The 21,938-nt window shown below is 39.4% G+C and overlaps 1 protein-coding gene across 1 annotated transcript in view; it reads right to left on the bottom strand.

Moving 5' to 3' along the window:
- LOC129818119 (laminin subunit gamma-3-like) overlaps positions 1-21,938 on the bottom strand; it is a gene marked incomplete in the record, with an annotated part of 223,721 nt that overhangs the window by 155,162 nt on the left and 46,621 nt on the right.

Raw genomic sequence — 21,938 nt, 5'->3', positions numbered from 1 at the left:
TCTAACTGCCTGTAGCTTAGGCCCTGAAGCAAGGATATGCATATTCTTGGTACCATTTGAAAGGAAGCACTTTAAAGTTTGTGGAAATGGGAAAAGAATGTAGGAGAATATAACACATTAGATCTGGTAAAAGATAATACAAAGAAAAAACAACCATTCTTTGTATTTTTTTGTACCATCATCTTTGAAATGCAAGATACAGAACATAATGTATTATTCTAGCCCAGGTGCAATTTAAAATTTGACAATTAGATGGCAGCAGTGTATGTGCAAAGTTTTAGACTGATCCAATAAACCATTGCATTTCTGTTCCAAATTCTGTATCAAGACTGCACAAATGTGCCTAATTTGTTTATTAATAACTTTTCATGTTCAAAATTGTGCTCTCTCCCCAAACAATAGCATGGAATTATTTCACTGTAATAGCTACTATAAATGGGACAGTGCAGTTAGATTAACAAGAATTTAAGCTTTCTGCCAATCAGATATGTCTATGTCTTGGGAAATGTTATTGTTACTTACAACCTCAGGCTAATTGCATTAGCCTACGTTAGCTCAACCATCCCTCGGAAGGGACACCAATCCCGAGGAAGTTAAGTGTATGCTTGGTGTCCTAGAGAGTCTGTATTATAAACCAGTGGAGGTCCGTACATAGCCATTGCTGTGATTCTCTACCTCAGTGTGTTCGTCCTTCCTAGCTCTCCTTTCTCTAGTCTGCAGTGTGAATGACTCAGCTAAACATCGTCCATGCTGTGATATGAAAATTCCCACCACCTTGAGTCACCAAGGAGCAAATTAGTTTTGATTTGGACATTGATTTCTGCCAAATCCAGAGGTCCAACAGACAGCCAGAGAGGAGGCGTTGGTGGTGGGTCATAGTGTGGTAAGAAGGGATAGGAGTAGCTACTGTTTACTACATTAGGGGATAGGAGTGGGTACGGTTTACTACATTAGGGGATAGGAGTGGGTAATGTTTACTATATTAGGGGATAGGAGTAGGTACTGTTTACTATATTAGGGGATAGGAGTGGGTACTGTTTACTATATTAGGGGATAGGAGTGGGTACTGTTTACTATATTAAGGGGATATGAGTAGGTACTGTTTACTATTTTAAAGGGATAGGTTTAGGTACTGTTTACTATATCAAGGGGAAAGGTGTAGCTACTGTTTACTATATTAGGGGATAGGAGTGGGTACTGTTTACTATATTAGGGGATAGGAGTAGGTACTGTTTACTATATTAGGGGATAGGAGTAGCTACTGTTTACTATATTAAGGGGATATGAGTAGGTACTGTTTACTATTTTAAAGGGATAGGTTTGGGTACTGTTTACTATATCAAGGGGAAAGGTGTAGCTACTGTTTACTAAATTGGGGGATAGGTGTAGGTACTGTTTACTATATCAAGGGGAACGGTGTTTACTATATTGGGGGATAGGTGTAGGCACTGTTTACTATATCAAGGGGATAGGTGTAGCTACTGTTTACTATATTGGGGGATAGGTGTAGGTACTGTTTACTATATCAAGGGAATAGGTGTAGCTACTGTTTACTATATTGGGAAATAGGTGTAGGTACTGTTTACTATATCAAGGGGAAAGGTGTAGGCACTGTTTACTATATCAAGGGGTAGGAGGAGGTACTGCTTACTATATCAAGAGCCTTTGAGTAGGTACTGTTTACCATATTAAGGGGATAGGTGTAGGTATTGTTTACTATATCAAGGTTATAGGAGGAGGTACTGTTTGCTATATTTATTATTTAAATTTTGTTTTGCCTTTATTTAACCAGGTAGGCCAGTTGAGAACAAGTTCTCATTTACAACTGTGACCTGACCAAGATAAAGCACAGCAGTGTGACACAAACAACAACACATAGTTACACATGGAATAAACAAACGTACAGTCAATTACACAATAGAAAAAGTCTATATACAGTGTGTGCAAATGGCGTAACGAAGTAAGGCAATAAATAGGCCATAGTAGCGAAGTAATTACAATTTAGCAAATTAACACTGGAGTGATAAATGTGCAGATGATGATGTGCAAGTAGAAATACTGGTGTGCAAAAGATCAAAAAATGTAAATAAAAACAACATGGGGATGAGGTAGGTGGTTGGATGGGCTATTTACAGATGGGCTGTGTACAGCTGCAGCGATAGGTAAGCTGCACAGATAGCTGATGCTTAAAGTTAGTGAGGGAGATATAAGTCTCCAACTTCAACGATTTTTGCAACTTGTTCCAGTCATTGGCAGCAGAGAACTGGAAGAAAAGGCGGCCAAAGTAGGTGTTGGCTTTGGGGATGAAACAGTGAGATATAACTGCTGGAGTGCATGCTACGGTTGGGTGTTGTTATGGTGACCAGTGAGCTGAGATAAGGCGGAGCTTTTCCTAGCAGAGACTTATAGATGACCTGGAGCCAGCGGGTCTGGCGACGAATATGTAGCGAGGTCCAGCCAACGAGAGCATACAGGACGCAGTGGTGGGTGGTATATGGGGCTTTGGTGACAAAATGGTTGGCATGGTTGGCACTGTGATAGACTGCATCCAGTTTTCTGAGAAGAGTGTTGGAGTATATTTTGTAAATGACATCGCCGAAGTCAAGGATCGGTAGGATAGTCAGTTTTATGAGGGTATGTTTGGCAGCGTGAAGGAGGCTTTGTTGTGAAACAGGAAGCCAATTCTAGATTTAATTTTGGATTGGAGATGTTTAATGTGAGTCTGGAAGGAGAGTGTACAGTCTAACCAGACACCTAGGTATTTGTAGTTGTCCCCATATTCTAAGTCAGAACCATCCAGAGTAGTGATGCTATTCGGGCGGGCGGTGGCGGGCAGCGATCGGTTGAAGAGAATGCATTTAGTTTTACTAGCGTTTAAGAGCAGTTGGAGGCCACGGAAGGAGTGTTGCATGGCATTCAAGCTCGTTTGGTGGTTAGTTAACACAGTCTCCAAAGAAGGGCCAGATGTATACAGAATGGTGTCGTCTGCGCAGAGGTGGATCGAGGAATCACCCGCAGCAAGAGCTGATATATACAGTGGATAGGAGTGGGTACTGTTTACTATGTCAAGGGGATAGGTGTAGGTACTGTTTACTATATCAAGGAGATAGGTGTAGGTACTGTTTACTACATTAAGAGGATAGGAGGAGGTACTGTTTACTACATTAAGAGGATAGGAGGAGGTACTGTTTCATATATTAAGGGGATAGGAGGAGGTACTGTTTACTATATTAAGGGGATAGGAGTGGTTTCTGTTTACTATATTGGGGGAAAGGTGTAGGTACTGTTTCCTATATCAAGGGGATAGGAGGTACTGTTTACAATATCAAGGGGATAGGAGTATGTGATGTTTACTATATCAAGGGCATTGGCGTAGGTACTGTTTACCATATTAAGGGGATAGGAGGAGGTACTGTTCACTTTCTCAAGGGGATAGGAGTGGTTTCCTTTTAAAAAATTAGGAGGATAGGAGTGGGTACTGTTTAGTATATCAAGGGGATAGGTGTATGTACTGTTTACTATATCAAGGGGATAGGAGGACGTATTGTTTACTGTATCAAGGGGATAGAGGTGGGTACTGTTTACTATATTAAGGGGATAGGAGTGGTTTCTGTTTACTATATTGGGGGATAGGTGTAGGTACTGTTTACTATATCAAGGGGATACGAGTGGGTACTGTTTACTATATCAAGATGATAGGAGTAGGTACTGTTTACTATATCAAGGGGATAGGAGTAGGTGCTGTTAAGTATATCAAGGGGATAGGTGTAGGTACTGTTTACTATATCAAGATGATAGGAGTAGGTGCTGTTTACTATATCAAGATGATAGGAGTAGGTACTGTTTGCTATATCAAGGGGACAGGAGGACGTATTGTTTACACTATCAAGGGGATAGAGGTGGGTACTGTTTACTATATTAAGGGGATAGGAGGGGTTTCTGTTTACTATATTGGGGGATAGGTGTAGGTACTGTTTACTATATCAAGGGGATAGGAGTGGGTACTGTTTACTATATGAATGGGACAGGTTTAGGTACTGTTTCCTATATCAAGTGGACAGGTTTAGGTACTGTTTACTATATCAAATGGATAGGTGTAGGTACTGTTTACTATATCAAGTGGATAGGTGTAGGTACTGTTTAATATAGAAAGGGGATAGATGTAGCTACTGTTTACTATATCAAATGGATATGTGTAGGTACTGTTTACTATATCAAGGGGATAGCAGTGGGTACTGTTTACTAAATCAAGGGGATAGGAGGAGGAACTGTTTACTATATCAAGGGGATTAGCATGGGTACTTTTTACTTTATCAAGGGGATAGGTTTTGGTTTGTTTACTAAATCAAGGGGATAGGTTTTGGTTTGTTTACTAAATCAAGGGGATAGGAGGAGGTACAGTTTACTATATCAAGGGGATAGGAGTATGTGATGTTTACTACATCAATGGCATTGGAGTGGGTTCCATTACTAAATTAACAAGATAGGAGTGGGTACTGTTTACTATATAAAGGGGATAGGTGTAGGTACTGTTTACTAGATTATGGGGATAGGAGTAGGTACTGTTTACTATATCAAGGGGATAGGTGTAGGTATTGTTAACTATATTAAGGGGATAGCAGTGGGTACTGTTTACTATATACAGGGGATAGGTGTAGGTACTGTTTACTATATCAAGGGGATAGGAGTGGGTACTGTTTACTATATCAAGGGGATAGGTGTAGGTACTGTTCACTATATCAAGCGGATAGGAGGACGTATTGTTTACTGTATCAAGGGGATAGAGGTGGGTACTGTTTACTATATTGGGGGATAGGTGTAGGTACTGTTTACTGTATCAAGGGGATAGAGGTGGGTACTGTTTACTATATTAAGGGGATAGGAGTGGTTTCTGTTTACTATATTGGGGGATAGGTGTAGGTACTGTTTACTATATCAAGGGGATAGGAGTGGGTACTGTTTACTATATCAAGATGATAGGAGTAGGTACTGTTTACTATATCAAGGGGATAGGTGTAGGTACTGTTTACTATATCAAGATGATAGGAGTAGGTACTGTTTGCTATATCAAGGGGACAGGAGGACGTATTGTTTACACTATCAAGGGGATAGAGGTGGGTACTGTTTACTATATTAAGGGGATAGGAGTGGGTACTGTTTACTATATGAATGGGACAGGTTTAGGTACTGTTTACTATATACAGGGGATAGGTGTAGGTACTGTTTACTATATCAAGGGGATAGGAGTGGGTACTGTTTACTATATCAAGGGGATAGGTGTAGGTACTGTTTACTATATCAAGCGGATAGGAGGACGTATTGTTTACTGTATCAAGGGGATAGAGGTGGGTACTGTTTACTATATTGGGGGATAGGTGTAGGTACTGTTTACTGTATCAAGGGGATAGAGGTGGGTACTGTTTACTATATTAAGGGGATAGGAGTGGTTTCTGTTTACTATATTGGGGGATAGGTGTAGGTACTGTTTACTGTATCAAGGGGATAGAGGTGGGTACTGTTTACTATATCAAGGGGATAGGAGTGGGTACTGTTTACTATATCAAGATGATAGGAGTAGGTACTGTTTACTATATCAAGGGGATAGGTGTAGGTACTGTTTACTATATCAAGATGATAGGAGTAGGTACTGTTTGCTATATCAAGGGGACAGGAGGACGTATTGTTTACACTATCAAGGGGATAGAGGTGGGTACTGTTTACTATATTAAGGGGATAGGAGTGGGTACTGTTTACTATATGAATGGGACAGGTTTAGGTACTGTTTACTAGATCAAGTGGATAGGCGTAGGTACTGTTTACTATATAAAGGGGATAGATGTAGCTACTGTTTACTATATCAAGGGGATAGCAGTGGGTACTGTTTACTATTTTAAGGGAATAGGTGTAGGTACTGTTTACTATATCAAGGGGATAGCAGTGGGTACTGTTTACTAAATCAAGGGGATAGGAGGAGGAACTGTTTACTATATCAAGGGGATTAGCGTGGGTACTTTTTACTTTATCAAGGGGATAGGTTTTGGTTTGTTTACTAAATCAAGGGGATAGGTTTTGGTTTGTTTACTAAATCAAGGGGATAGGAGGAGGTACAGTTTACTATATCAAGGGGATAGGAGTATGTGATGTTTACTACATCAATGGCATTGGAGTGGGTTCCATTACTAAATTAAGAAGATTGGAGTGGGTACTGTTTACTATATCAAGTGGATAGGCGTAGGTGCTGTTTACTAGATTATGGGGATAGGAGTAGGTACTGTTTACTATATAAAGGGGATAGATGTAGGTACTGTTTACTATATCAAGGGGATAGCAGTGGGTACTGTTTACTATTTTAAGGGAATAGGTGTAGGTACTGTTTACTATATCAAGGGGATAGCAGTGGGTACTGTTTACTAAATCAAGGGGATAGGAGGAGGAACTGTTTACTATATCAAGGGGATTAGCGTGGGTACTTTTTACTTTATCAAGGGGATAGGTTTTGGTTTGTTTACTAAATCAAGGGGATAGGTTTTGGTTTGTTTACTAAATCAAGGGGATAGGAGGAGGTACAGTTTACTATATCAAGGGGATAGGAGTATGTGATGTTTACTACATCAATGGCATTGGAGTGGGTTCCATTACTAAATTAAGAAGATAGGAGTGGGTACTGTTTAGTATATCAAGGGGATAGGTGTACGTTTTGTTAACCATATCAATGGGATAGGTGTAGGTACTGTTTACCTCATAAAGAGGATTGGAGTGGGTACTGTTTACTATATCAAGGGGATATGAGGAGGTACTTTTTACTATATCAAGGGGATAGGAGAACGAACTGTTCACTTTCTCAAGGGGAACGGAGTGGGTTCCTTTAACTAAATTAGGAGGATAGGAGTGGGTACTGTTTAGTATATCATGGGGATAGGTGTAGGTTTTGTTTACTATATTAAGGGGATAAGTGTAGGTACTGTTTACCTCATAAATAGTATAGGAGTGGGTACTGTTTACTATATCAAAGGGAATGGTATATGTACTGTTTACTATATCAAGGGGATAGGATTGGGTACTGTTTACTATATAAAGGGGATAGGTGTAGGTACTGTTTACTAGATTATGGTGATAGGAGTAGGTACTGTTTACTATATCAAGGGGATAGGTGTAGGTATTGTTAACTATATTAAGGGGATAGCAATGGGTACTGTTTACTATATACAGGGGATATGTGTAGGTACTGTTTACTATATCAAGGGGATAGGAGTGGGTACTGTTTACTATATCAAGGGGATAGGTGTAGGTAATGTTTACTATATCAAGGGGATAGGAGTGGGTACTGTTTACTATATCAAGGGGATAGGTGTAGGTACTGTTTACTATATCAAGGGGATACGAGTGGGTACTGTTTACTAAATCAAGGGGATAGGAGGAGGAACTGTTTACTATATCAAGGGGATTAGCATGGGTACTTTTTACTTTATCAAGGGGATAGGTTTTGGTTTGTTTACTAAATCAAGGGGATAGGTTTTGGTTTGTTTACTAAATCAAGGGGATAGGAGGAGGTACAGTTTACTATATCAAGGGGATAGGAGTATGTGATGTTTACTACATCAATGGCATTGGAGTGGGTTCCATTACTAAATTAACAAGATAGGAGTGGGTACTGTTTACTATATAAAGGGGATAGGTGTAGGTACTGTTTACTAGATTATGGGGATAGGAGTAGGTACTGTTTACTATATCAAGGGGATAGGAGTGGGTACTGTTTACTATATCAAGGGGATAGGTGTAGGTACTGTTTACTATATCAAGCGGATAGGAGGACGTATTGTTTACTGTATCAAGGGGATAGAGGTGGGTACTGTTTACTATATTGGGGGATAGGTGTAGGTACTGTTTACTGTATCAAGGGGATAGAGGTGGGTACTGTTTACTATATTAAGGGGATAGGAGTGGTTTCTGTTTACTATATTGGGGGATAGGTGTAGGTACTGTTTACTATATCAAGGGGATAGGAGTGGGTACTGTTTACTATATCAAGATGATAGGAGTAGGTACTGTTTACTATATCAAGGGGATAGGTGTAGGTACTGTTTACTATATCAAGATGATAGGAGTAGGTACTGTTTGCTCTATCTAGGGGACAGGAGGACGTATTGTTTACACTATCAAGGGGATAGAGGTGGGTACTGTTTACTATATTAAGGGGATAGGAGTGGGTACTGTTTACTATATGAATGGGACAGGTTTAGGTACTGTTTACTATATACAGGGGATAGGTGTAGGTACTGTTTACTATATCAAGGGGATAGGAGTGGGTACTGTTTACTATATCAAGGGGATAGGTGTAGGTACTGTTTACTATATCAAGCGGATAGGAGGACGTATTGTTTACTGTATCAAGGGGATAGAGGTGGGTACTGTTTACTATATTGGGGGATAGGTGTAGGTACTGTTTACTGTATCAAGGGGATAGAGGTGGGTACTGTTTACTATATTAAGGGGATAGGAGTGGTTTCTGTTTACTATATTGGGGGATAGGTGTAGGTACTGTTTACTGTATCAAGGGGATAGAGGTGGGTACTGTTTACTATATCAAGGGGATAGGAGTGGGTACTGTTTACTATATCAAGATGATAGGAGTAGGTACTGTTTACTATATCAAGGGGATAGGTGTAGGTACTGTTTACTATATCAAGATGATAGGAGTAGGTACTGTTTGCTATATCAAGGGGACAGGAGGACGTATTGTTTACACTATCAAGGGGATAGAGGTGGGTACTGTTTACTATATTAAGGGGATAGGAGTGGGTACTGTTTACTATATGAATGGGACAGGTTTAGGTACTGTTTACTAGATCAAGTGGATAGGCGTAGGTACTGTTTACTATATAAAGGGGATAGATGTAGCTACTGTTTACTATATCAAGGGGATAGCAGTGGGTACTGTTTACTATTTTAAGGGAATAGGTGTAGGTACTGTTTACTATATCAAGGGGATAGCAGTGGGTACTGTTTACTAAATCAAGGGGATAGGAGGAGGAACTGTTTACTATATCAAGGGGATTAGCGTGGGTACTTTTTACTTTATCAAGGGGATAGGTTTTGGTTTGTTTACTAAATCAAGGGGATAGGTTTTGGTTTGTTTACTAAATCAAGGGGATAGGAGGAGGTACAGTTTACTATATCAAGGGGATAGGAGTATGTGATGTTTACTACATCAATGGCATTGGAGTGGGTTCCATTACTAAATTAAGAAGATAGGAGTGGGTACTGTTTAGTATATCAAGGGGATAGGTGTACGTTTTGTTAACCATATCAATGGGATAGGTGTAGGTACTGTTTACCTCATAAAGAGGATTGGAGTGGGTACTGTTTACTATATCAAGGGGATATGAGGAGGTACTTTTTACTATATCAAGGGGATAGGAGAACGAACTGTTCACTTTCTCAAGGGGAACGGAGTGGGTTCCTTTAACTAAATTAGGAGGATAGGAGTGGGTACTGTTTAGTATATCATGGGGATAGGTGTAGGTTTTGTTTACTATATTAAGGGGATAAGTGTAGGTACTGTTTACCTCATAAATAGTATAGGAGTGGGTACTGTTTACTATATCAAAGGGAATGGTATATGTACTGTTTACTATATCAAGGGGATAGGATTGGGTACTGTTTACTATATAAAGGGGATAGGTGTAGGTACTGTTTACTAGATTATGGTGATAGGAGAAGGTACTGTTTACTATATCAAGGGGATAGGTGTAGGTATTGTTAACTATATTAAGGGGATAGCAATGGGTACTGTTTACTATATACAGGGGATATGTGTAGGTACTGTTTACTATATCAAGGGGATAGGAGTGGGTACTGTTTACTATATCAAGGGGATAGGTGTAGGTAATGTTTACTATATCAAGGGGATAGGAGTGGGTACTGTTTACTATATCAAGGGGATAGGTGTAGGTACTGTTTACTATATCAAGGGGATACGAGTGGGTACTGTTTACTAAATCAAGGGGATAAGAGGAGGAACTGTTTACTATATCAAGGGGATTAGCATGGGTGCTTTTTACTTTATCAAGGGGATAGGTTTTGGTTTGTTTACTAAATCAAGGGGATAGGTTTTGGTTTGTTTACTAAATCAAGGGGATAGGAGGAGGTACAGTTTACTATATCAAGGGGATAGGAGTATGTGATGTTTACTACATCAATGGCATTGGAGTGGGTTCCATTACTAAATTAACAAGATAGGAGTGGGTACTGTTTACTATATAAAGGGGATAGGTGTAGGTACTGTTTACTAGATTATGGGGATAGGAGTAGGTACTGTTTACTATATCAAGGGGATAGGAGTGGGTACTGTTTACTATATCAAGGGGATAGGTGTAGGTACTGTTTACTATATCAAGCGGATAGGAGGACGTATTGTTTACTGTATCAAGGGGATAGAGGTGGGTACTGTTTACTATATTGGGGGATAGGTGTAGGTACTGTTTACTGTATCAAGGGGATAGAGGTGGGTACTGTTTACTATATTAAGGGGATAGGAGTGGTTTCTGTTTACTATATTGGGGGATAGGTGTAGGTACTGTTTACTATATCAAGGGGATAGGAGTGGGTACTGTTTACTATATCAAGATGATAGGAGTAGGTACTGTTTACTATATCAAGGGGATAGGTGTAGGTACTGTTTACTATATCAAGATGATAGGAGTAGGTACTGTTTGCTCTATCAAGGGGACAGGAGGACGTATTGTTTACACTATCAAGGGGATAGAGGTGGGTACTGTTTACTATATTAAGGGGATAGGAGTGGGTACTGTTTACTATATGAATGGGACAGGTTTAGGTACTGTTTACTATATACAGGGGATAGGTGTAGGTACTGTTTACTATATCAAGGGGATAGGAGTGGGTACTGTTTACTATATCAAGGGGATAGGTGTAGGTACTGTTTACTATATCAAGCGGATAGGAGGACGTATTGTTTACTGTATCAAGGGGATAGAGGTGGGTACTGTTTACTATATTGGGGGATAGGTGTAGGTACTGTTTACTGTATCAAGGGGATAGAGGTGGGTACTGTTTACTATATTAAGGGGATAGGAGTGGTTTCTGTTTACTATATTGGGGGATAGGTGTAGGTACTGTTTACTGTATCAAGGGGATAGAGGTGGGTACTGTTTACTATATCAAGGGGATAGGAGTGGGTACTGTTTACTATATCAAGATGATAGGAGTAGGTACTGTTTACTATATCAAGGGGATAGGTGTAGGTACTGTTTACTATATCAAGATGATAGGAGTAGGTACTGTTTGCTATATCAAGGGGACAGGAGGACGTATTGTTTACACTATCAAGGGGATAGAGGTGGGTACTGTTTACTATATTAAGGGGATAGGAGTGGGTACTGTTTACTATATGAATGGGACAGGTTTAGGTACTGTTTACTAGATCAAGTGGATAGGCGTAGGTACTGTTTACTATATAAAGGGGATAGATGTAGCTACTGTTTACTATATCAAGGGGATAGCAGTGGGTACTGTTTACTATTTTAAGGGAATAGGTGTAGGTACTGTTTACTATATCAAGGGGATAGCAGTGGGTACTGTTTACTAAATCAAGGGGATAGGAGGAGGAACTGTTTACTATATCAAGGGGATTAGCGTGGGTACTTTTTACTTTATCAAGGGGATAGGTTTTGGTTTGTTTACTAAATCAAGGGGATAGGTTTTGGTTTGTTTACTAAATCAAGGGTATAGGAGGAGGTACAGTTTACTATATCAAGGGGATAGGAGTATGTGATGTTTACTACATCAATGGCATTGGAGTGGGTTCCATTACTAAATTAAGAAGATAGGAGTGGGTACTGTTTAGTATATCAAGGGGATAGGTGTACGTTTTGTTAACCATATCAATGGGATAGGTGTAGGTACTGTTTACCTCATAAAGAGGATTGGAGTGGGTACTGTTTACTATATCAAGGGGATATGAGGAGGTACTTTTTACTATATCAAGGGGATAGGAGAACGAACTGTTCACTTTCTCAAGGGGAACGGAGTGGGTTCCTTTAACTAAATTAGGAGGATAGGAGTGGGTACTGTTTAGTATATCATGGGGATAGGTGTAGGTTTTGTTTACTATATTAAGGGGATAAGTGTAGGTACTGTTTACCTCATAAATAGTATAGGAGTGGGTACTGTTTACTATATCAAAGGGAATGGTATATGTACTGTTTACTATATCAAGGGGATAGGATTGGGTACTGTTTACTATATAAAGGGGATAGGTGTAGGTACTGTTTACTAGATTATGGTGATAGGAGTAGGTACTGTTTACTATATCAAGGGGATAGGTGTAGGTATTGTTAACTATATTAAGGGGATAGCAATGGGTACTGTTTACTATATACAGGGGATATGTGTAGGTACTGTTTACTATATCAAGGGGATAGGAGTGGGTACTGTTTACTATATCAAGGGGATAGGTGTAGGTAATGTTTACTATATCAAGGGGATAGGAGTGGGTACTGTTTACTATATCAAGGGGATAGGTGTAGGTACTGTTTACTATATCAAGGGGATACGAGTGGGTACTGTTTACTAAATCAAGGGGATAAGAGGAGGAACTGTTTACTATATCAAGGGGATTAGCATGGGTGCTTTTTACTTTATCAAGGGGATAGGTTTTGGTTTGTTTACTAAATCAAGGGGATAGGTTTTGGTTTGTTTACTAAATCAAGGGGATAGGAGGAGGTACAGTTTACTATATCAAGGGGATAGGAGTATGTGATGTTTACTACATCAATGGCATTGGAGTGGGTTCCATTACTAAATTAACAAGATAGGAGTGGGTACTGTTTACTATATAAAGGGGATAGGTGTAGGTACTGTTTACTAGATTATGGGGATAGGAGTAGGTACTGTTTACTATATCAAGGGGATAGGAGTGGGTACTGTTTACTATATCAAGGGGATAGGTGTAGGTACTGTTTACTATATCAAGCGGATAGGAGGACGTATTGTTTACTGTATCAAGGGGATAGAGGTGGGTACTGTTTACTATATTGGGGGATAGGTGTAGGTACTGTTTACTGTATCAAGGGGATAGAGGTGGGTACTGTTTACTATATTAAGGGGATAGGAGTGGTTTCTGTTTACTATATTGGGGGATAGGTGTAGGTACTGTTTACTATATCAAGGGGATAGGAGTGGGTACTGTTTACTATATCAAGATGATAGGAGTAGGTACTGTTTACTATATCAAGGGGATAGGTGTAGGTACTGTTTACTATATCAAGATGATAGGAGTAGGTACTGTTTGCTATATCAAGGGGACAGGAGGACGTATTGTTTACACTATCAAGGGGATAGAGGTGGGTACTGTTTACTATATTAAGGGGATAGGAGTGGGTACTGTTTACTATATGAATGGGACAGGTTTAGGTACTGTTTACTATATACAGGGGATAGGTGTAGGTACTGTTTACTATATCAAGGGGATAGGAGTGGGTACTGTTTACTATATCAAGGGGATAGGTGTAGGTACTGTTTACTATATCAAGCGGATAGGAGGACGTATTGTTTACTGTATCAAGGGGATAGAGGTGGGTACTGTTTACTATATTGGGGGATAGGTGTAGGTACTGTTTACTGTATCAAGGGGATAGAGGTGGGTACTGTTTACTATATTAAGGGGATAGGAGTGGTTTCTGTTTACTATATTGGGGGATAGGTGTAGGTACTGTTTACTGTATCAAGGGGATAGAGGTGGGTACTGTTTACTATATCAAGGGGATAGGAGTGGGTACTGTTTACTATATCAAGATGGTAGGAGTAGGTACTGTTTACTATATCAAGGGGATAGGTGTAGGTACTGTTTACTATATCAAGATGATAGGAGTAGGTACTGTTTGCTATATCAAGGGGACAGGAGGACGTATTGTTTACACTATCAAGGGGATAGAGGTGGGTACTGTTTACTATATTAAGGGGATAGGAGTGGGTACTGTTTACTATATGAATGGGACAGGTTTAGGTACTGTTTACTAGATCAAGTGGATAGGCGTAGGTACTGTTTACTATATAAAGGGGATAGATGTAGCTACTGTTTACTATATCAAGGGGATAGCAGTGGGTACTGTTTACTATTTTAAGGGAATAGGTGTAGGTACTGTTTACTATATCAAGGGGATAGCAGTGGGTACTGTTTACTAAATCAAGGGGATAGGAGGAGGAACTGTTTACTATATCAAGGGGATTAGCGTGGGTACTTTTTACTTTATCAAGGGGATAGGTTTTGGTTTGTTTACTAAATCAAGGGGATAGGTTTTGGTTTGTTTACTAAATCAAGGGGATAGGAGGAGGTACAGTTTACTATATCAAGGGGATAGGAGTATGTGATGTTTACTACATCAATGGCATTGGAGTGGGTTCCATTACTAAATTAAGAAGATAGGAGTGGGTACTGTTTAGTATATCAAGGGGATAGGTGTACGTTTTGTTAACCATATCAATGGGATAGGTGTAGGTACTGTTTACCTCATAAAGAGGATTGGAGTGGGTACTGTTTACTATATCAAGGGGATATGAGGAGGTACTTTTTACTATATCAAGGGGATAGGAGAACGAACTGTTCACTTTCTCAAGGGGAACGGAGTGGGTTCCTTTAACTAAATTAGGAGGATAGGAGTGGGTACTGTTTAGTATATCATGGGGATAGGTGTAGGTTTTGTTTACTATATTAAGGGGATAAGTGTAGGTACTGTTTACCTCATAAATAGTATAGGAGTGGGTACTGTTTACTATATCAAAGGGAATGGTATATGTACTGTTTACTATATCAAGGGGATAGGATTGGGTACTGTTTACTATATAAAGGGGATAGGTGTAGGTACTGTTTACTAGATTATGGTGATAGGAGAAGGTACTGTTTACTATATCAAGGGGATAGGTGTAGGTATTGTTAACTATATTAAGGGGATAGCAATGGGTACTGTTTACTATATACAGGGGATATGTGTAGGTACTGTTTACTATATCAAGGGGATAGGAGTGGGTACTGTTTACTATATCAAGGGGATAGGTGTAGGTAATGTTTACTATATCAAGGGGATAGGAGTGGGTACTGTTTACTATATCAAGGGGATAGGTGTAGGTACTGTTTACTATATCAAGGGGATACGAGTGGGTACTGTTTACTAAATCAAGGGGATAGGAGGAGGAACTGTTTACTATATCAAGGGGATTAGCATGGGTACTTTTTACTTTATCAAGGGGATAGGTTTTGGTTTGTTTACTAAATCAAGGGGATAGGTTTTGGTTTGTTTACTAAATCAAGGGGATAGGAGGAGGTACAGTTTACTATATCAAGGGGATAGGAGTATGTGATGTTTACTACATCAATGGCATTGGAGTGGGTTCCATTACTAAATTAACAAGATAGGAGTGGGTACTGTTTACTATATAAAGGGGATAGGTGTAGGTACTGTTTACTAGATTATGGGGATAGGAGTAGGTACTGTTTACTATATCAAGGGGATAGGTGTAGGTATTGTTAACTATATTAAGGGGATAGCAGTGGGTACTGTTTACTATATACAGGGGATAGGTGTAGGTACTGTTTACTATATCAAGGGGATAGGAGTGGGTACTGTTTACTATATCAAGGGGATAGGTGTAGGTACTGTTTACTATATCAAGCGGATAGGAGGACGTATTGTTTACTGTATCAAGGGGATAGAGGTGGGTACTGTTTACTATATTGGGGGATAGGTGTAGGTACTGTTTACTGTATCAAGGGGATAGAGGTGGGTACTGTTTACTATATTAAGGGGATAGGAGTGGTTTCTGTTTACTATATTGGGGGATAGGTGTAGGTACTGTTTACTATATCAAGGGGATAGGAGTGGGTACTGTTTACTATATCAAGGGGATAGGTGTAGGTACTGTTTACTATATCAAGCGGATAGGAGGACGTATTGTTTACTGTATCAAGGGGATAGAGGTGGGTACTGTTTACTATATTGGGGGATAGGTGTAGGTACTGTTTACTGTATCAAGGGGATAGAGGTGGGTACTGTTTACTATATTAAGGGGATAGGAGTGGTTTCTGTTTACTATATTGGGGGATAGGTGTAGGTACTGTTTACTGTATCAAGGGGATAGAGGTGGGTACTGTTTACTATATCAAGGGGATAGGAGTGGGTACTGTTTACTATATCAAGATTATAGCAGTAGGTACTGTTTACTATATCAAGGGGATAGGTGTAGGTACTGTTTACTATATCAAGATGATAGGAGTAGGTACTGTTTGCTATATCAAGGGGACAGGAGGACGTATTGTTTACACTATCAAGGGGATAGAGGTGGGTACTGTTTACTATATTAAGGGGATAGGAGTGGGTACTGTTTACTATATGAATGGGACAGGTTTAGGTACTGTTTACTAGATCAAGTGGATAGGCGTAGGTACTGTTTACTATATAAAGGGGATAGATGTAGCTACTGTTTACTATATCAAGGGGATAGCAGTGGGTACTGTTTACTATTTTAAGGGAATAGGTGTAGGTACTGTTTACTATATCAAGGGGATAGCAGTGGGTACTGTTTACTAAATCAAGGGGATAGGAGGAGGAACTGTTTACTATATCAAGGGGATTAGCGTGGGTACTTTTTACTTTATCAAGGGGATAGGTTTTGGTTTGTTTACTAAATCAAGGGGATAGGTTTTGGTTTGTTTACTAAATCAAGGGGATAGGAGGAGGTACAGTTTACTATATCAAGGGGATAGGAGTATGTGATGTTTACTACATCAATGGCATTGGAGTGGGTTCCATTACTAAATTAAGAAGATTGGAGTGGGTACTGTTTACTATATCAAGTGGATAGGCGTAGGTACTGTTTACTAGATTATGGGGATAGGAGTAGGTACTGTTTACTATATAAAGGGGATAGATGTAGGTACTGTTTACTATATCAAGGGGATAGCAGTGGGTACTGTTTACTATTTTAAGGGAATAGGTGTAGGTACTGTTTACTATATCAAGGGGATAGCAGTGGGTACTGTTTACTAAATCAAGGGGATAGGAGGAGGAATTGTTTACTATATCAAGGGGATTAGCGTGGGTACTTTTTACTTCATCAAGGGGATAGGTTTTGGTTTGTTTACTAAATCAAGGGGATAGGTTTTGGTTTGTTTACTAAATCAAGGGGATAGGAGGAGGTACAGTTTACTATATCAAGGGGATAGGAGTATGTGATGTTTACTACATCAATGGCATTGGAGTGGGTTCCATTACTAAATTAAGAAGATAGGAGTGGGTACTGTTTAGTATATCAAGGGGATAGGTGTACGTTTTGTTAACCATATCAATGGGATAGGTGTAGGTACTGTTTACCTCATAAAGAGGATTGGAGTGGGTACTGTTTACTATATCAAGGGGATATGAGGAGGTACTTTTTACTATATCAAGGGGATAGGAGAACGAACTGTTCACTTTCTCAAGGGGAACGGAGTGGGTTCCTTTAACTAAATTAGGAGGATAGGAGTGGGTACTGTTTAGTATATCATGGGGATAGGTGTAGGTTTTGTTTACTATATTAAGGGGATAAGTGTAGGTACTGTTTACCTCATAAATAGTATAGGAGTGGGTACTGTTTACTATATCAAAGGGAATGGTATATGTACTGTTTACTATATCAAGGGGATAGGATTGGGTACTGTTTACTATATAAAGGGGATAGGTGTAGGTACTGTTTACTAGATTATGGTGATAGGAGTAGGTACTGTTTACTATATCAAGGGGATAGGTGTAGGTATTGTTAACTATATTAAGGGGATAGCAATGGGTACTGTTTACTATATACAGGGGATATGTGTAGGTACTGTTTACTATATCAAGGGGATAGGAGTGGGTACTGTTTACTATATCAAGGGGATAGGTGTAGGTAATGTTTACTATATCAAGGGGATAGGAGTGGGTACTGTTTACTATATCAAGGGGATAGGTGTAGGTACTGTTTACTATATCAAGGGGATACGAGTGGGTACTGTTTACTAAATCAAGGGGATAGGAGGAGGAACTGTTTACTATATCAAGGGGATTAGCATGGGTACTTTTTACTTTATCAAGGGGATAGGTTTTGGTTTGTTTACTAAATCAAGGGGATAGGTTTTGGTTTGTTTACTAAATCAAGGGGATAGGAGGAGGTACAGTTTACTATATCAAGGGGATAGGAGTATGTGATGTTTACTACATCAATGGCATTGGAGTGGGTTCCATTACTAAATTAACAAGATAGGAGTGGGTACTGTTTACTATATAAAGGGGATAGGTGTAGGTACTGTTTACTAGATTATGGGGATAGGAGTAGGTACTGTTTACTATATCAAGGGGATAGGTGTAGGTATTGTTAACTATATTAAGGGGATAGCAGTGGGTACTGTTTACTATATACAGGGGATAGGTGTAGGTACTGTTTACTATATCAAGGGGATAGGAGTGGGTACTGTTTACTATATCAAGGGGATAGGTGTAGGTACTGTTTACTATATCAAGCGGATAGGAGGACGTATTGTTTACTGTATCAAGGGGATAGAGGTGGGTACTGTTTACTATATTGGGGGATAGGTGTAGGTACTGTTTACTGTATCAAGGGGATAGAGGTGGGTACTGTTTACTATATTAAGGGGATAGGAGTGGTTTCTGTTTACTATATTGGGGGATAGGTGTAGGTACTGTTTACTATATCAAGGGGATAGGAGTGGGTACTGTTTACTATATCAAGATGATAGGAGTAGGTACTGTTTACTATATCAAGGGGATAGGTGTAGGTACTGTTTACTATATCAAGATGATAGGAGTAGGTACTGTTTGCTATATCAAGGGGACAGGAGGACGTATTGTTTACACTATCAAGGGGATAGAGGTGGGTACTGTTTACTATATTAAGGGGATAGGAGTGGGTACTGTTTACTATATGAATGGGACAGGTTTAGGTACTGTTTACTATATACAGGGGATAGGTGTAGGTACTGTTTACTATATCAAGGGGATAGGAGTGGGTACTGTTTACTATATCAAGGGGATAGGTGTAGGTACTGTTTACTATATCAAGCGGATAGGAGGACGTATTGTTTACTGTATCAAGGGGATAGAGGTGGGTACTGTTTACTATATTGGGGATAGGTGTAGGTACTGTTTACTGTATCAAGGGGATAGAGGTGGGTACTGTTTACTATATTAAGGGGATAGGAGTGGTTTCTGTTTACTATATTGGGGGATAGGTGTAGGTACTGTTTACTGTATCAAGGGGATAGAGGTGGGTACTGTTTACTATATCAAGGGGATAGGAGTGGGTACTGTTTACTATATCAAGATGATAGGAGTAGGTACTGTTTACTATATCAAGGGGATAGGTGTAGGTACTGTTTACTATATCAAGATGATAGGAGTAGGTACTGTTTGCTATATCAAGGGGACAGGAGGACGTATTGTTTACACTATCAAGGGGATAGAGGTGGGTACTGTTTACTACATTAAGGGGATAGGAGTGGGTACTGTTTACTATATGAATGGGACAGGTTTAGGTACTGTTTACTAGATCAAGTGGATAGGCGTAGGTACTGTTTACTATATCAAGGGGATAGCAGTGGGTACTGTTTACTATTTTAAGGGAATAGGTGTAGGTACTGTTTACTATATCAAGGGGATAGCAGTGGGTACTGTTTACTAAATCAAGGGGATAGGAGGAGGAACTGTTTACTATATCAAGGGGATTAGCGTGGGTACTTTTTACTTTATCAAGGGGATAGGTTTTGGTTTGTTTACTAAATCAAGGGGATAGGTTTTGGTTTGTTTACTAAATCAAGGGGATAGGAGGAGGTACAGTTTACTATATCAAGGGGATAGGAGTATGTGATGTTTACTACATCAATGGCATTGGAGTGGGTTCCATTACTAAATTAAGAAGATTGGAGTGGGTACTGTTTACTATATCAAGTGGATAGGCGTAGGTACTGTTTACTAGATTATGGGGATAGGAGTAGGTACTGTTTACTATATAAAGGGAATAGGTGTAGGTACTGTTTACTATATCAAGGGGATAGCAGTGGGTACTGTTTACTAAATCAAGGGGATAGGAGGAGGAACTGTTTACTATATCAAGGGGATTAGCGTGGGTACTTTTTACTTTATCAAGGGGATAGGTTTTGGTTTGTTTACTAAATCAAGGGGATAGGTTTTGGTTTGTTTACTAAATCAAGGGGATAGGAGGAGGTACAGTTTACTATATCAAGGGGATAGGAGTATGTGATGTTTACTACATCAATGGCATTGGAGTGGGTTCCATTACTAAATTAAGAAGATAGGAGTGGGTACTGTTTAGTATATCAAGGGGATAGGTGTACGTTTTGTTAACCATATCAATGGGATAGGTGTAGGTACTGTTTACCTCATAAAGAGGATTGGAGTGGGTACTGTTTACTATATCAAGGGGATATGAGGAGGTACTTTTTACTATATCAAGGGGATAGGAGAACGAACTGTTCACTTTCTCAAGGGGAACGGAGTGGGTTCCTTTAACTAAATTAGGAGGATAGGAGTGGGTACTGTTTAGTATATCATGGGGATAGGTGTAGGTTTTGTTTACTATATTAAGGGGATAAGTGTAGGTACTGTTTACCTCATAAATAGTATAGGAGTGGGTACTGTTTACTATATCAAAGGGAATGGTATATGTACTGTTTACTATATCAAGGGGATAGGATTGGGTACTGTTTACTATATAAAGGGGATAGGTGTAGGTACTGTTTACTAGATTATGGTGATAGGAGTAGGTACTGTTTACTATATCAAGGGGATAGGTGTAGGTATTGTTAACTATATTAAGGGGATAGCAATGGGTACTGTTTACTATATACAGGGGATATGTGTAGGTACTGTTTACTATATCAAGGGGATAGGAGTGGGTACTGTTTACTATATCAAGGGGATAGGTGTAGGTAATGTTTACTATATCAAGGGGATAGGAGTGGGTACTGTTTACTATATCAAGGGGATAGGTGTAGGTACTGTTTACTATATCAAGGGGATACGAGTGGGTACTGTTTACTAAATCAAGGGGATAGGAGGAGGAACTGTTTACTATATCAAGGGGATTAGCATGGGTACTTTTTACTTTATCAAGGGGATAGGTTTTGGTTTGTTTACTAAATCAAGGGGATAGGTTTTGGTTTGTTTACTAAATCAAGGGGATAGGAGGAGGTACAGTTTACTATATCAAGGGGATAGGAGTATGTGATGTTTACTACATCAATGGCATTGGAGTGGGTTCCATTACTAAATTAACAAGATAGGAGTGGGTACTGTTTACTATATAAAGGGGATAGGTGTAGGTACTGTTTACTAGATTATGGGGATAGGAGTAGGTACTGTTTACTATATCAAGGGGATAGGTGTAGGTATTGTTAACTATATTAAGGGGATAGCAGTGGGTACTGTTTACTATATACAGGGGATAGGTGTAGGTACTGTTTACTATATCAAGGGGATAGGAGTGGGTACTGTTTACTATATCAAGGGGATAGGTGTAGGTACTGTTTACTATATCAAGCGGATAGGAGGACGTATTGTTTACTGTATCAAGGGGATAGAGGTGGGTACTGTTTACTATATTGGGGGATAGGTGTAGGTGCTGTTTACTATATCAAGGGGATAGGAGTGGGTACTGTTTACTATTTTCAGGTGATAGGAGTGGGCATTGTTTACTATATCAACGGGATAGGTGCAGTTACTGTTTTACTGTGTCAAGGGGATAGGAGTAGGTACTGTTTACTATATCAAGGGGATTGGTGTAGGTACTGTTTACTATATCAAGTTTATTGTAAGGACATTGCAAATAGCGGTATTAGGTGAACAATAGGTAAGTAAAGAAATAAAACAACAGTA

Source organism: Salvelinus fontinalis, chromosome 21 (genome assembly GCF_029448725.1).
Source record: "Salvelinus fontinalis isolate EN_2023a chromosome 21, ASM2944872v1, whole genome shotgun sequence".
In the NCBI taxonomy this organism is placed as follows: domain Eukaryota; kingdom Metazoa; phylum Chordata; class Actinopteri; order Salmoniformes; family Salmonidae; genus Salvelinus; species Salvelinus fontinalis.
The sequence above is the reverse complement of the archived record's forward strand: the minus strand, read 5'-3'. Positions and strand labels throughout refer to the sequence as shown.